The following is a 14,943-nucleotide window of genomic DNA, read 5'->3' on the forward strand; positions in this document are numbered from 1 at the left end:
CCTCCAACCCAGCCTGCTCGGGCGCGCTCCCGATGTTGTGCACCCCCACCATCTGCCAGGTGGCAATCACCAGGACCCTCATCGACAGCGATGCTGGCCTCAGCGTGCTCTGGGTGGAAGCCTTCAGCCTCCTCCACGTGCCGCCAGAGCGGCTTCAGCCCAGCAGGCCCTTCTCGGGCGTCAGAGGCGGTTCCACCGGCTCCCAGGGATAGATCTGTCTCCCGGTGACCTTCGGCACCTACGACAACTTCCGCACGGAGCTAATCGACTTCAACATCGCCCCCATTATACTCCCGTACAATGCCATCCTCGGCTACCCAGCCCTGGCCTGGTTCATGGCTGCGACTCACCCGACGTACAACCTCATGAAGTTGCCCAGGAGCAATGACTTCCTTACCGTGTCCGGAGACACCGGGGATGCGTTGCAGGCGCTCAAGCTTGCTTTCAAGACTGCCGTAGTGGTGCAACCCGCCAGCTCAGATGTCCTCGAGCCCAAGGGGGCTGCGCTAGTCAAAAAGAAGCAGCTATTCGGCCAGGACAAGGCGGAGACCAAGCAGGTACCGATCGATGAGGATGAGCCCGCTGGTGCTACCTTCACCATAGGCTTCAACCTTGAGCCTGAGCAGGAGGAGGCCCTGGTCAGGTTCCTGTGCACGAACAGGAAGGTATTTTCATGGGAGGCTAATCAGCTGGCGGGGGTCCCGAGTGATGTAATTGAGCATCATCTCAACGTGCTCCCAACGTGCACCCTGTGAAGCAGAAGGCAAGGCGGCAGTCCACTGAAAAGGAGGCCTTCATCGTCCAAGAGACCCGCAAGTTAGAAGCAGCAGGAGTCATTCGCGAGGTCCGCTACCCTGATTGGCTGGCCAACCCTGTTGTCGTGCCAAAAAAGCGAGGAAAGGAACGCATGTGTGTCGACTTCACCAACCTCAACAAAGCATGCCCATAGGATCCATTCCCGCTCCCTCGGATCGACCAGATCGTCGACTCTACCGTTGAGTGTGACCTACTGTGCTTCCTGGATGCTTTCTCGGGCTATCATCGGATCAAGATGGCGGTGGAGGACGTGGAGAAAACGGCCTTCCTGACCCCGTGTGGAGTGTACTGCTATACCTGCATGCCGTTTGGGTTACGCAACGCAGGTGCGACCTTCCAGCGATTGATGCACATCGCCCTGGGCCGACAGCTCGGGAGGAACGCTGAAGCTTACGTTGATGACATTGTGGTGAAGTCTCAGGAGGCGAAAACCCTGATACAAACTTGGAAGAAACATTCGCGAGCCTCAGTGAAGTGGACCTGCGGCTCAACCCAGAGAAGTGTGTGTTTGGAGGACCCTCGGGCAAGCTCCTGGGCTTCTTCGTATCCCACAGGGGCATTGAGGCCAACAAAGATAAGGTCAAGGTAGTCGAAGACATGAGCCCGCCGAAGACCCTCAAAGAAATGCAGAAGCTCACCGGGCATGTAACCGCTTTAGGACGTTTCATCTCCAAGATGGGAGAGCGAGCGCTGTCCTTCTTCAAGCAGATGGAGAAGAAAGTCCCCTTCGAATGGACTGAAGAGGCCGACAAGGCATTCCAAGACCTCAAGACGTACCTTACCAGCCCCCCGGTAATGGTAGCTCCGCGCCCTCGGGAGCCCCTGGTGCTCTACCTTGCAGCCACCCCGTACTCCGCTAGCGCAGCCCTGGTGGCAGTTAGAAAGGAGCGCTAGGCCATGGCCGCAGCCGCGATCCCAGACGAAGCAGAGCAAGGCCAGGAAGGCCTCGCAAAGACCATGACCATGACAAAAAAGGATCAGCCTCATCAGGGGAATGCACCCGGAGCGGAGGAGGCCCCCTCAGGCGACCAAGCACTAAGGGGCCCGCCGCCTCAGGAGGCACCTCAACCTCCAAAGGACGCGGGCCGCACCAGCACCCTCAACCTCGTCGAGCACCCGGTGTACTTCGTCAGTACGGTGCTGCGGGACGTGAGGGCACGGTACCCAATGCCCCAAAAACTCCTCCTCGCACTGTTAGTGGCCTCGCGCAAGCTGCGGCACTACTTTCACGGCCATCCCATCATGGTTGTCTCAGCCTACCCCCTGGAAAGGGTACTCAGGTGCCCCAATTTAGCAGGGAGGGTCGCCGAATGGAACATTGAACTGCAAGCATTCCAGCTAGAATTCTGCACGACCAGGGTCATTAAGGGAGCTGCGCTCGCAGATTTCGTGCGGAATGGACAGAGGCACCAGGGCTCAAAATGGGCGAGGACCCGTCCCTCTCCCCGGGAAGTAAAGCGCCGGACGGTTGGGTAATGTACTTCGATGGAGCGTTCTCGTGGCAGGGTGCGGGGGCTGGCGCAGTGCTCATATCCCCCACTCAGGACAAGCTTTACTATGCTGTGTAGCTCTGCTTCCAGCATGGGAAGAAGGTCTCCAACAACATAGCAGAGTGCGAGGGCCTGATAGCGGGCTTGAAGGCAGCCGTCGCCCTGGGGGTAAAACGAATCACCATCAAAGGTGATTCGCAACTCCTCCTCAACTTCTCCAACAAGGTATACGAGCCGAAGGACGAGCACATGGAAGCGTACCTCGCGGAGGTCCGCAGGATGGAGAAACAGTTTTGGGGGTTGGAGTTACAGCACGTGCCTTGCGGTACAAACCAAGAGGCCGATGACATCGCCAAGAGGGAATCCAGGAGGCTGCCTCAGGAGCCTGGCGCCTTCGAGGAATGACTCTTCAAACCTTCGGCGGCACCATCGCTGTCGAGCATGGCACAACCTAGGGAGGAGCTCCCTCAGCCACCCGCCTCCGTGGCCCCAGCCTGTGGCCCGGCCTCAGGGGAACGCTTGCTCCTGGCGCTGGAACCTTAGGAAGGATGCTGGACCATAGAGTTCAAGGACTACTTAATGCGAGGGACCCTGCCGGAGAAGGAGGAGGATGCGGAGCGTGTGGCGAGACAGGCCATGACCTACTGCATCCAAGACAGAGAGCTCTACCGAAAGCGACGAAATGACGTGTCCTTACGTTGCATTTCTAGGGAACAAGGAAGGGAGTTGTTGGCAGACATACACGGTGGAGACTGTGGGCACCACTTATCATCACGAACCCTTGTTGGCAAGGCGTTCCGCAGCGAGTTTTACTGGCCCACAGCACTCAACGACGCCATCGAGCTGGTGAGGGCTGTGAAGCCTGCCAATTCCACGCCAAGCAAATCCACCAGCCGGCTCAGGGCCTGCAGACCATGCCCCTCTCATGGCCATTCACGGTTTGGGGGCTGGACATTCTGGGCTCGTTTCCATGGGCGCCAGGGGGCTATCGCTACCTCTACATCGCCATCGACAAATTTACAAAGTGGGCTGAAGTGGAAGCTGTCCGCACCATCCCAGCAGGCTCCACAGTCAAGTTCATCAAGGGCATTGTGAGCCGATTCGGGGTGCCTAATTGCATCATCACTGACAACGGTTCGCAGTTCACCAGCAATCTCTTTAAAACATACTGTGCTAATCTTGGAACGCGGATATGCTACGCTTCAGTGGCGCATCCTCGAAGCAACGACCAAGCTGAGCGAGCCAACATGGAGGTGTTGAAAGGCCTCAAGACCAGGACCTTCAAGAAAAAACAGGAAGCCTGGGGCATGGTACGACGAGCTCTAGTCTGTGCTATGGTCTATCTGCACGACCGCAACCAAGTCAACTCGAGAAACTCCATTCTTCCTCGTCTACGGAGCTAAAGCCGTCCTCCCTCACGAGGTCAAGCGTCGCTTCGCGCGGGTCCTGGCGTCGACGAATCGCAACAGGACGCCATGCGGGGGACGGATCTCATGCTGGGGGAGGAGCGTCATCGGGAGGCCGCGCTACGAGCCGCGAGGTATCAATAGGCGTTGCAACGGTACCACTGCCGCAACATCCGCCCCAGGACCCTTGAGGTAGGGGACCTCATGCTCAGGCGGGTCCTCTCCAGGGAAGGGTTGCACAAGCTCTCTCCTATGTGGGAGGGCCCGTTCAAGGTTGTTCATGTTTCCAAGCCCGGATCCGCGCGCTTGGAGACCCAAGAGGGGGTGCCCATCCCGAACGCATGGAACATTCAACACCTCCGGAGGTTCTATCAATAATCAAGGCCTGGTGCCTGTGAAGAAGGCCAATGCCTGTGAAGCTTACCGTTTTTGGAAAAGGCCCGGTGCGTGTGAAGAAGGCCAATGCCTGTGAAGCTTACCATTTTTGGAAAGGCCTGGTGCCTGTGAAGAAGGCCAATGCCTGTGAAGCTTACCGTTTTTGGAAAAGGCCCGGTGCCTGTGAAGAAGGCTAATGCCTGTGAAGCTTACCATTTTGGAAAAGGCCTGGTGCCTGTGACGCTCGCCGCCCATGACACTCTCACGTAATAATGAGTGGGGCTATACACGCCCCGGAGTCTCCGGAGTGCCGCCCTCGGGCCTTGGGGGTTCCCGCCCACGCCCAGTGGCAGCACTTAGCTCCGCGCTAGTGAGAAGACGTTGAAGACTAGATTAGGTGCCGGACGCGGCTTTTTCATTTGATTTCTGCAGCTGGCTTTTTTGCCCGTTTGCTTCATTTTCTCTCGCGCAAGTCCCGCGAGGGAGTTACGCGGGCACCCTCGCGAGTGTTTTCTGCCCCGGTCGTTTAAGGCTTCCCTATCCGAGTCCGCCGTGGGAGCACCCCTCTTAGTCCGTGCCCCACGGGCATCGCTACGCGAACACAGGACCTCGGTCAGTCACCCCTGCAAACAAGACTGGAAGCAACCCCTCCTGACTAATCCTTGCAGGACATGAAGCGTGCGGCGAGGCCCCTGGCCTAAGGAGGCAAGGAGCGCGATAAGCCTCCCCGAGCTAAGTAGTTATTGCACACGGACATGCGGCACAGGAACACAGCAAAGAAATAGCGGAAACGGCATGATGGTTCACAGCAACAGTTTGACATGCCCCTGCGGGGCCCTATACTACTTTCGTTTTTGCGCAGGGAAGGAAGAAAAACAAAATAGGCATGACTTGCTCGGCACCAACTCGCAGCGAGGGCTCATACTGCCTCCGGAGCTCAGTCAGATCCCTCCTCCCGCTTCATCGAGGCGTGGCGGTGGACTGACCCGCTACCTTCCCCTAGGCGGGCGCGACGGTGCGGGGGGCTGGTCGCGGCCACCGCTGGACGAGCGGTTGTCCGAAGGAGAATCGCTGAAGCTCGGCGAGCCCCGAGCGTCGCTGACCGCGTGCCTGCCGCCATCTTCACCTTGATCAATGCCGGGGCTGGGCACACGGCCGCGGTCGTTGTCTTCGGGGCAGCACCCAGCACGGCGACCATGTTCCCCGAACACCCTCACATAGAGGGTGGCATCGCCGTCAAACTTGAAGTGCAGGGTGCACCACCGGCTCAGGCCACGCGCGTGGGCAAACGTTTGCCAGCCGCGAGTCAGAGCCGCATTCCCGGCCACAGAGACCTCCAGTGAAGCCCAGGAGGCCCTACTGTAGCAACCGTCCGCCTGGAGCCAAAGGCCACCAAGAGGGTCGTTCAGAGGTTCACCCACAAAGAAGCGGGGAAGTTGAAGCTAGGTGCCGGTCAGGTCCGCTGACCACACGATGAACTCCAGCAGCACCTCGGCCGACTGGAATTGCAGCCTCGAGGGTCGTGTAGCCAAGGCGTGCCTCCCATCAGCAATCAGGCGCTCCTCGCCACGCAGAGGACCGCCTCCATGACCACGGGAAGCCACGACAAGGGCCGCGGGACACTTGCGAGGGCGGCCCCTGCCACGCTTGGTCGGAGGAGAGTCAGGCCCTTCCTGACGGGCCTTTCCCTTCTCTGCGACCGAGAACCTCTTCGGAGGCGCCATGGGGATGGCGAGTAGCCGGGATGGAGATAAAGGAGTAGCAGGAAGGAATGGGCTGAAAGGGCTCATGCCGACCCATACATATAGCCGGAGAAGGCCAACCGCCGACCTCCACGATCACAGGTAATCATGACCCATTTTTGCATGTATGGACTTGTCAAGTCATGCAGTTGCCGAGGCGTCGTGGGGAAGCGGAGACACCCACGTCCAATCAACCGCCACGCGGCGCCCAAGGCCGCAGGCTATTGGGGCCCGCGGTGCTTCGCACTTGACCCTTCGCTTCTCTATTAAGCCAAGTCCGGGCCTACTGTCGGCGTTCTGGGAACGGGGGTCCCCAGACTTGCCTGCCTGCGGCCTGCGGCGTGGCTCAAGTAGGGGGCCCAGCGCGGCCCATCTTCATCGACTGGAGCTCGATACCCTCGCGAGGGGCCAAGCCTCGCGGGGCGGATGATGGGAAGCTTCCTTAGGCGCAGCCGCATCAGGCAGGCTCGCGAGGAGGCGAAGAGATCAAGGCAGGGTACCTCGCGAGGAGTCCGTGATGCAAGCCATGACGATCGAGACCAGGCGGGTGCTAGGCGGGCGCCGGCCTACACAGTGTCCTTGTTTCCCCTTTAGTGCAAAGGGGGCAAGCACCGGCCAAGGCATCAGGCAAAGGTTACCGTTTCAGTGCAACCAGACCAAGACCAACAGAGCAGCGGGAAGGAGGTCACCGTGGAGCCCAGGACGGTGTCATCGTCAGAGCCTTTGGCAGCCGAAGAACAACTTTAGTCAGGATAAGTGTACTTGATGTTCCCCTTCAAAATGGCCAATTGTTGGCGCCCTTCCCGCTCATTATTTGGGAAGAGGCCCAGGGCCTCCCTCTATAAATAGGACTAGCCCCCATAGAGTAGAGAGATCTGGAGAGAAGGTAGGCATCCAAGAGGCGACTGAACTCTTCCAAGCAGTTCATCGCACAAGCTGAAGAACAGCCCCTCGCGAGATGTTCTTTCCTTGTACTGTTCATCATTAGCCCCTAAGGCAATCCACACACCACAAACTAGAGAAGGGTATTACACCACAATGGTGGCCCGAACTAGTATAAACCTTGCGTCTATTGTGTTGTTCATCGTATAGCCTAGATCCTTTACGTGGCGACGAGACGTGGGTTGGTAGAGGAGAGATCTTCGCGCACACCCTAGTGTTCAAACCTCAAGGATCTTCCGGAACCCGAAATCCGACAAGGACACGCGCGGGCGAATAGGTTTCGAAGAAATTTCCAAAATTTGACCCACCGGTATATATATCCTGACCCTGTCAGTGTGACCGAGTGGAACAACTCGGTGGCACCGAGATGCAGAATCGCAAGCGGTTACTGCAAATTGGTGTGACCGAATAGTTCTAATGAGTTGCACAGAGATTGAAAACCTAGATCAACTTAGTGAACTCGGTATGACCGAAACGGATGAATCGGTCAGACCGAAATGCAGAGAGAGGTTTTGGAAGTTTAAGTCTATGACGAATCGGTGACTCCGAGTGCTCCTCACCCAGAGGGTTCAAATCTGACTTGTTCAAACTTTGTGATGTAGCATGAATAGAGTTTGAGACGAGAAAAGCATAGATAGCTAGAGGAAGTTCTTAGGCATTCTTGTCCATCCATTTGGCAAAAGAAGAAGAGCCAAACAATCAAAACAACAAATGGATGTCCTCGAATAAGAAAAGTATTCATTCAACATGCTCACGCAATAAAATGGCAAATGAAATATGTGGCAAAGCATGCACAATCACTCTAGCATCTATCAAGCAATTAGCGATGACTAGGTCATCCATATATGAGTATATTGACTTAGGAGTCAAATGAGAAGATTTGATCATAGGTCATACTCATAGTTTAAGCATAAGTGGGGTTACCACTTTCACATAAAGCATTGTTGTGTTCACACCATTAGAGTTGCTTTAGCCCAATTCTTATAGTAAATATCCCCCTAGATGTGATATCCCCCCTAAGAGGGATCAACTAACCTTGGGTTTTGTCGATGATGACTTCATGTAGGTGTTGAAGATGTGGACGCTCATTGTTGATGTAGATCATTTGGAGAAATCCATTGGAGTGAGTTGAACTTTCAATACCTACATGGGTTAGTCCCACAAGGAACAAACAAGGATATCCATAGACATAGAGTGAAGCACACACATGATGATGTCCATGAAAGCAATAGATTACCTTGTCCCTTGTCTTACCAACAAGAGGGTTTGTGACTCCTTAAACTAGTGCAAGATTTGGAAGTTGTTTGCACTTGTCCTTGCCAAAATGAATATGAGTGAAGTAAGTTGGCGGAGTCACCCTCAAGAACTCTCTAGTTCTTCTTCTTCGGGATCCACATCATCTTGATGGGAATCATTGGGGTTGTAGATGTCCTTGATGAAGTATAACTTGATGTAGACTTGGGAAGAGCATCTTCAAATGAATCAATCTCCTCTTGAAGATTGTCCTTGCCTTTTAGCGTGTGGTCTTGTGGTGGAAGATCATCTTGAGCTTGTGTTCCCTTAAAGGAAGTAGGATCATACTTCTCTTGCTGAGGAACAAACTTCATCTTGGGGTATTGATCTTCTTCCCACTCAACTCCATTGTCATTGAACTTTCTTTCAAAACCAACACCGTGATTCTTCCGATGACTTCCTTTCTTGCGTACAATTCCCTCAAATTGTTAACTTGTGGCAAGGCTCTTGTAAACACCTTTCTCTATAATTCCCTTCAATAAGCTATTTTTTTGGTCAAGAGTGACTTGTCTAAGAGAACCATTAGTGGAATCAAGAGAACTACTAGAAGCAACAATATTGGATTTAGCATGGTTATTGGTACTACTAGAAGAAGAATCTTTCTTACTCTTGTTGCTAAAATTTACTTGTGGCATGTAAGTAGACAAGAGTAACCGCTTGGTAATGTAAGAAGAACTTTTGTTCCGAAGATCATCATTGATGGCCTTTAAGAACCTATGTTCTTTCTCAAGATTGAGCTTCTCGAAGCGTAGCTTCTCATGAGTTTTTAAAAGTTCTTGATGATCTTCTAAAGTAGTTTCATGAGCTAACTTAAGAGTGTTTAGTTCTTTAGTTAGACGCTCAATCTCCTTCTTATCATTGTTATTTGTTTCATCTTGATTATCATGATTAATAGCATCTTCATCATCACTAGAGTTGTCAACAAGTAAATCATCACCACCTAACAAATCCTCTTCATCACTATTGAAATCAACATACTCGGGGTGTGATACCTTGGGGCCTTTAGCCATGAAGCATCTTCCAATTCCTTCATTTGGTGACTCAAATATGTCATAGGAGTTGGTTGACACAAGTGCTAGACCGGCAACACCTTCATCTTGAGTATATTCGGAGTCGGAGTGATAACTTCTCTCGGAGTGGTGGTCGGAGTTGGAGCCGGATACCCATTCACCAACATGAGCTTGATGTCTTCGTTTTGTGTAGCTCCTTGATGACTTGTCCCTCATTTCTGAATCCTTGCTTCTTCGAGAGGTTCGTCGTTCATAGCGATCATCTCTACTCCATCTCTCTCTTGGAGGTGATTCTTCCCTTTTGCTTGTCCTTTCAGGTGAACTTCTTATATTTTGTATGGAGTCGTACACTCATTGGAGTAGTGTCCGGGTCTTCCACAATTGTAGCAATTTCACTCACGACTGGAAGATCGTTTGTCATTGTAGGACCTTGACTTGGAACTTCTTTCCTTGCTTCTACTCTTGTAGAATTTGGTGAAGTTCTTCACCATTAAGCTCAGTTCTTTGTTGAAGGCTTGTTTCTCACTTGATGATGTAGGAGCATCACATGAGGCTTTGTAAGCACCACTAGACTTTTTGTGAAGCTATTCTTTATCCTTGAGTAACAATTCATGAGCAACAATTCTTCCAGTGACTTCGTTTGGCTTGAGACTTTGTAGTTTGGCCTCATTTGGATCAAAGTGCACACGTTATCATATTTTCCATCCAAGGCTCTTAGGATATTCTTGATGATGAATTTGTCGGTCATCTCATCAGTTCCTAAGCCGGCAATCTCATTTGTGATGAGAGCAAGCCTAGAGTACATTTCAGCGACACCTTCACCATCCTTCATTTTGAACTTTTAAAGTTGATTTTGAAGCACATCCAACTTGGATTCCTTGACGGAGTCGGTACCTTCGTGCATATCAATCAAAGTATCCCAAATTTCCTTTGCATTCTCAAGACGACTGATTTTGTTGAATTCTTCGAGGCACAATCCGTTCAAGAGGGTATCACAAGCTTGAGCATCATATTGCACCATCTTCAATTCTTCCGCGGTAGCTTCACGATTTGGTTCTCTCCCATCAAAGAATTCACCTTGCAAACCAATACACACAATAACCCAAACCGCGTGGTTATGTCCATGAATATCCATTTTCATGTTATGTTTCCAACTAGCAAAATTAGGATCATAAATGTAGGGACCTCTACGGTGGTAATTTCCCTTGCTAGACGCCATAGTCTCCTAGGTTGTGAAACCAAGGCTATGATCACCAAAGCTATGGAAATCAAGGCAAATGGAGACCAAAGCTCTAATACCACTTGTAGGACCTAAAGTATGTCTAGAGGGGGTGATTAGACTACTTGATCAAAGAAAAGCCTCGCCTTTTCCCAATTTTAATTCTTGCCAGATTTTAGCAACTTAGCACTAGTCAAGCAATCAACCAACACATGCAATTCTAAGAGTATAGCAGCGGAATGTAAATCATTGCATACGAAGGTAAAGGGGAGGAGTTTGGAGGGAGCAAATTCAATGTTTACACGGAGATTTTTGGCGTGGTTCCGATAGGTGGTGCTATCATACATCCACCTTGATGGAGACTTCAACCCACGAAGGGTAATAGCTGTGCAAGTCCATGGAGGGATCCACCCACGAAGGGTCCATGAAGAAGCAACCTTTTCTATCCCACCATGGCCATCTCCCATGAAGGACTTGCCTCACTTGGGTAGATCTTCATGATGTAGGCGATCTCCTTGCCCTTACAAACTCCTTGGTTCAACTCCACAATCTTAACGGAGGCTCCCAAGTGACACCTAACCAATCTAGGAGACACCACTCTCCAAAAGGTAATAGATGGTGTGTTGATGATGAACTCTTTGCTCTTGTGCTTCAATTGATAGTCTCCCCAACACTCAACTCTCTCTCATAGATTTGGCTATGGTGGAAAGATGATTTGAGTGGAAAGCAACTTCGGGAAGGCTAGAGATCGAGATTCTTGTGGTTGGGATGGAATGTCTTGGTCTCAACACATGAGTAGGTGGTTCTCTCTCTGAAAATGAATGGTGGAAGTGTAGGCACATTCTGATGGCTCTCTCCATGAATGAAGAATGGGTGGAGGGGTATATATAGCCTCCACACAAAATCTAACTATTACACATAGATTCCCAAACTCAGTGAGACCGAATGGTGAAACTGGATCAGACCCATTCAATACAAAATGTGAACGTTAGCCTTTTCGGTGGGACCGATATGATTCACTCGGTGGGATCGATGCGCTAGGGTTAGGGCATAACTTAATCTCGGTGACATCGATCACATCAACTTGGTGGGACCAATTTTAGTAGTGAGCACACAACAAGTTGGTCAGGCAAACTCGATGGGACCGATTTGCTCATTTCAGTGAGACCAAAACGTTACGAAAAGGAAATAGGGAGTTTGCATTGCGAACTCGGTGGGACCGATCGCCCATTTCGGTGAGATCGAAATGTTACGAAGGGAAACAGAGAGTTTGCAATCCCATCTCGGGGAGACCGAGATCCCTATCGGTGAAACCAAACTGATTAGGGTTTGTGGCAGTGGCTATGTCAAATGAACTCTGTGGCGCCGGATAGATTAAATCGGTGGGGCCGAGTTTGTGACGGTGGCTATGTCAAATGAGAAAATGGTTGAGGGTTTTGGAGCATACCACTAAGCATTTTGAGCAAGTAAGCCATTAAGCAACACCTCATCCCCTTTTAATAGTATTGCCTTTCCTATGGACTCAATGTGATCTTGGGTCAATAAAAAGAAAATGCAGAGTCTTGAGCTTGTTGACAATATATGTCCTTAGCATTTTGAGGGTCCATATCTCTAGTCCATGCCATGACAAACCTTGAACTTTCTGAAATGACCATATTGAAAGAGCATTAGTTCAATGAGCTATATGTTGTTAAGAATTACCAAAACCACCCAGGGATTAGTTGGACTTTCACTAGTGGTCATGGATGGATTGGTGGTATTCTACTGTGCAAGTGTTGAACAAAATCGTCCATGTCTCCATGATTAGTGCTCTATTATGCTGTGTTGAGCTGTGGTATGCTTTGATGGATTTGGTAGTGTTGTCTTCAACTAGATCATCCATGTGTGCATGTGTTACTGCTAGTTTGATCTTTCCATGTTGTATTGCTAGTTCCTACTATCCATATATAGTGTATTGTGGTGTTGATGATGCTTATGTTTGTAGGACATGACCACGCAATAGTTTTGTCAGGCCAGGGCTCCCAGCATCCGATGGACCAGATGCGTCCTCATTCAAAGGTTTTCGAGGTGCCGCCTATGGTTCCTCCATTTGTGTTGGCTTAGCCCAATGTTGTTGCTCATGTTGCTGCTCAAAAGGCAGCCGCAAAAGAGAAGAAGGATGGCATGGGTAACATCATGAAATGGTAGCCATTCCTCTTCACTTTTGTGTTTAACAGGATGTGTGAGCTCATAGCTAGTGGGGTGAGGACTCACAAGGGCTTCAAGGAGGTGCACTCTGAAAATAAAAGAAAATGAAAATAGATCTCGAACGCAAATATAATAAAGAAGAGACCCGGGGGCCGTAGATTTCACTAGTGGCTTCTCTCGAGAAAAATAGCATATGGTGGGTAAACAAATTACTGTTGGGCAATTGATAGAACTTCAAATAATCAGGACGATATCCAGGCAATGATAATTATATAGGCATCACGTCCAAGATTAGTAGACCGACTCCTGCCTGTATCTACTACTATTACTCCACACATCGACCGCTATCTAGCATGCATCTAGTGTATTAAGTTCATGGAAAAATGGAGTAATGCAATAAGAACAATGACATGATGTAGACAAGGTCTGTTTTTGTATAAATAGACCCCATCTTGTTATCCTTAATGGCAACGATACATACATGTTGGTTCCCCTTCTGTCACTGGGATCAAGCACCGTAAGATCGAACCCATCACAAAGCACCTCTTCCCATGGCAAGAAAAATTGATCTAGTTGGCCTAACTAAACCAAAGATTCAAAGAAGAAATACAAGGCTATAACTAACCATGCATATAAGAGATCAAAAGACTCAAATAACTCTCATGGATAAAAACATAGATCTGGTCATAAACTCAAAGTTCATCGGATCCCAACAAACACACTGCAAAAAAGAGTGACATCAAATAGATCTCCAAGAGACCATTGTATTGAGAATCAAATGAGAGAGAGGAAGCCATATAGCTACTAACTACGGACCTATAGGTATACAATGAACTACTCACGCATCATCGGAGAGGCACCAATGAGGATGATGAACCCCTCCGTGATAGTGTCTAGATTGGATCTGGTGTTTTTGGAACTTGCAGCGGCTGAAATAGATTTTTGTCAACTCCCCTAGGGTTTCTGGAATATTGGCATATTTATAGAGCAAAGAGGCGGTGCGGGAGGCCACCAAGGTGGGCATAACCCACCGGGGCTCGCTTGGGCGCCCAGGCACGCCCAGGTGGATTGTGCCCCCCTCGGGGAACCCCTATGGTACTTCTTTGGCCCATCTGGTGTCTTCTGGTCCAGAAAAAACACCAAAAAGTTTCGCTGCGTTTGGACTCCGTTTGGTATTGATTTCCTGCGAAGTACAAAACAAGCAAAAAACTGCAACTGGCCCTAGGCACTATGTCAATAGGTTAGTCCCAAAAAATGATATAAAGTTGCTGTACCATGATTGTAAAACATCCAAGAATGATAATATAACAACATGGAACAATCAAAAATTATAGATACGTTGGAGACGTATCAAGCCACTGGGCTCGCTGATGCTGGAGTATCCAGACAACAAGGAGTCATACACCATCAACGTTGATGCGCCTAATAAGGATGGTGAGCATGTTCCTGTGCTTGATAGGAATATGAAGCAGGCAGGCTTGATGGAGGAGGAGATGAGCAGCATGACTGAGGCACTGAAGGAGATGGCCACCGCCACCAGGGAGAGCAAGAGTGTGGCTGTCCACCCTGAGCTCTATGGTGCTGTCATGGATATCTAATTTTTGATTGTTTCATGCCAATATTCTACAACTTTCATATACTTTTGATAACATTTTATATTTTTTTTGGGACTAACATATTGATCCAGTGCCTAGTGCCAGCTCCTATTTGTTGAATGTTTTTTGTTTCATAGAATATCCATACCAAACAAAGTCCAAACGCGATAAAAATTTACGGGGATTTATTTTGGAATATGCGTGATTTTTGGGAACCGGTATCAACACGAGATGATGCCCGAGGGGCCCACAAGCTCAAGGGGCGCGCCCCCCTACCCAGGGCGTGGCTGGCAAGCTTGTGGCCACCCCGTAGGTTGGTTGGAGGTGTCCTTCGGCTGAAAGGAAGCTTATATCCGGATAAAAATCATGTTAAAATTTTAGCCCAATCGGAGTTACTGGTCTCCAGGAATTTAAGAAGCGGTGAAAGGCCAAAAAACAGGAACGCAGAACATAAGAGAAACAGAGAGATAGATCCAATCTCAGAGGGGCTCCCACCCCTGATACATCTTCAACATATCTATAATTTATGAAGTATTCATGCCATGTTTACAACAATTTTATATGGTTTTGGTATGATTTGATTAGAACTAACCCGAACTGACGCTCTTTTCAGCAGAACTACCGAGGTGTCGTTTTTTGTGCACAGATAAAATTTCTCGGAATAGGCTAAAAATTTACGGTGATCATTTATGGACCAAACGAGACCATGGAGCACCGGAGCTGGCCCGGGAGGTGAACGAGGAGGCCACAAGCCAGGGGGCGTGCCCACCCCCCAGGGCGTGCCCACCCCCAGGGCGTGCCCCTACGGCTTATGGACCCCTCGGGCATCCTCCTGACTTGATTCCAACACCAAGTACCGCTATATATC

Source organism: Triticum aestivum, chromosome 5B (assembly GCF_018294505.1).
Source record: "Triticum aestivum cultivar Chinese Spring chromosome 5B, IWGSC CS RefSeq v2.1, whole genome shotgun sequence".
In the NCBI taxonomy this organism is placed as follows: Eukaryota; Viridiplantae; Streptophyta; class Magnoliopsida; order Poales; family Poaceae; genus Triticum; species Triticum aestivum.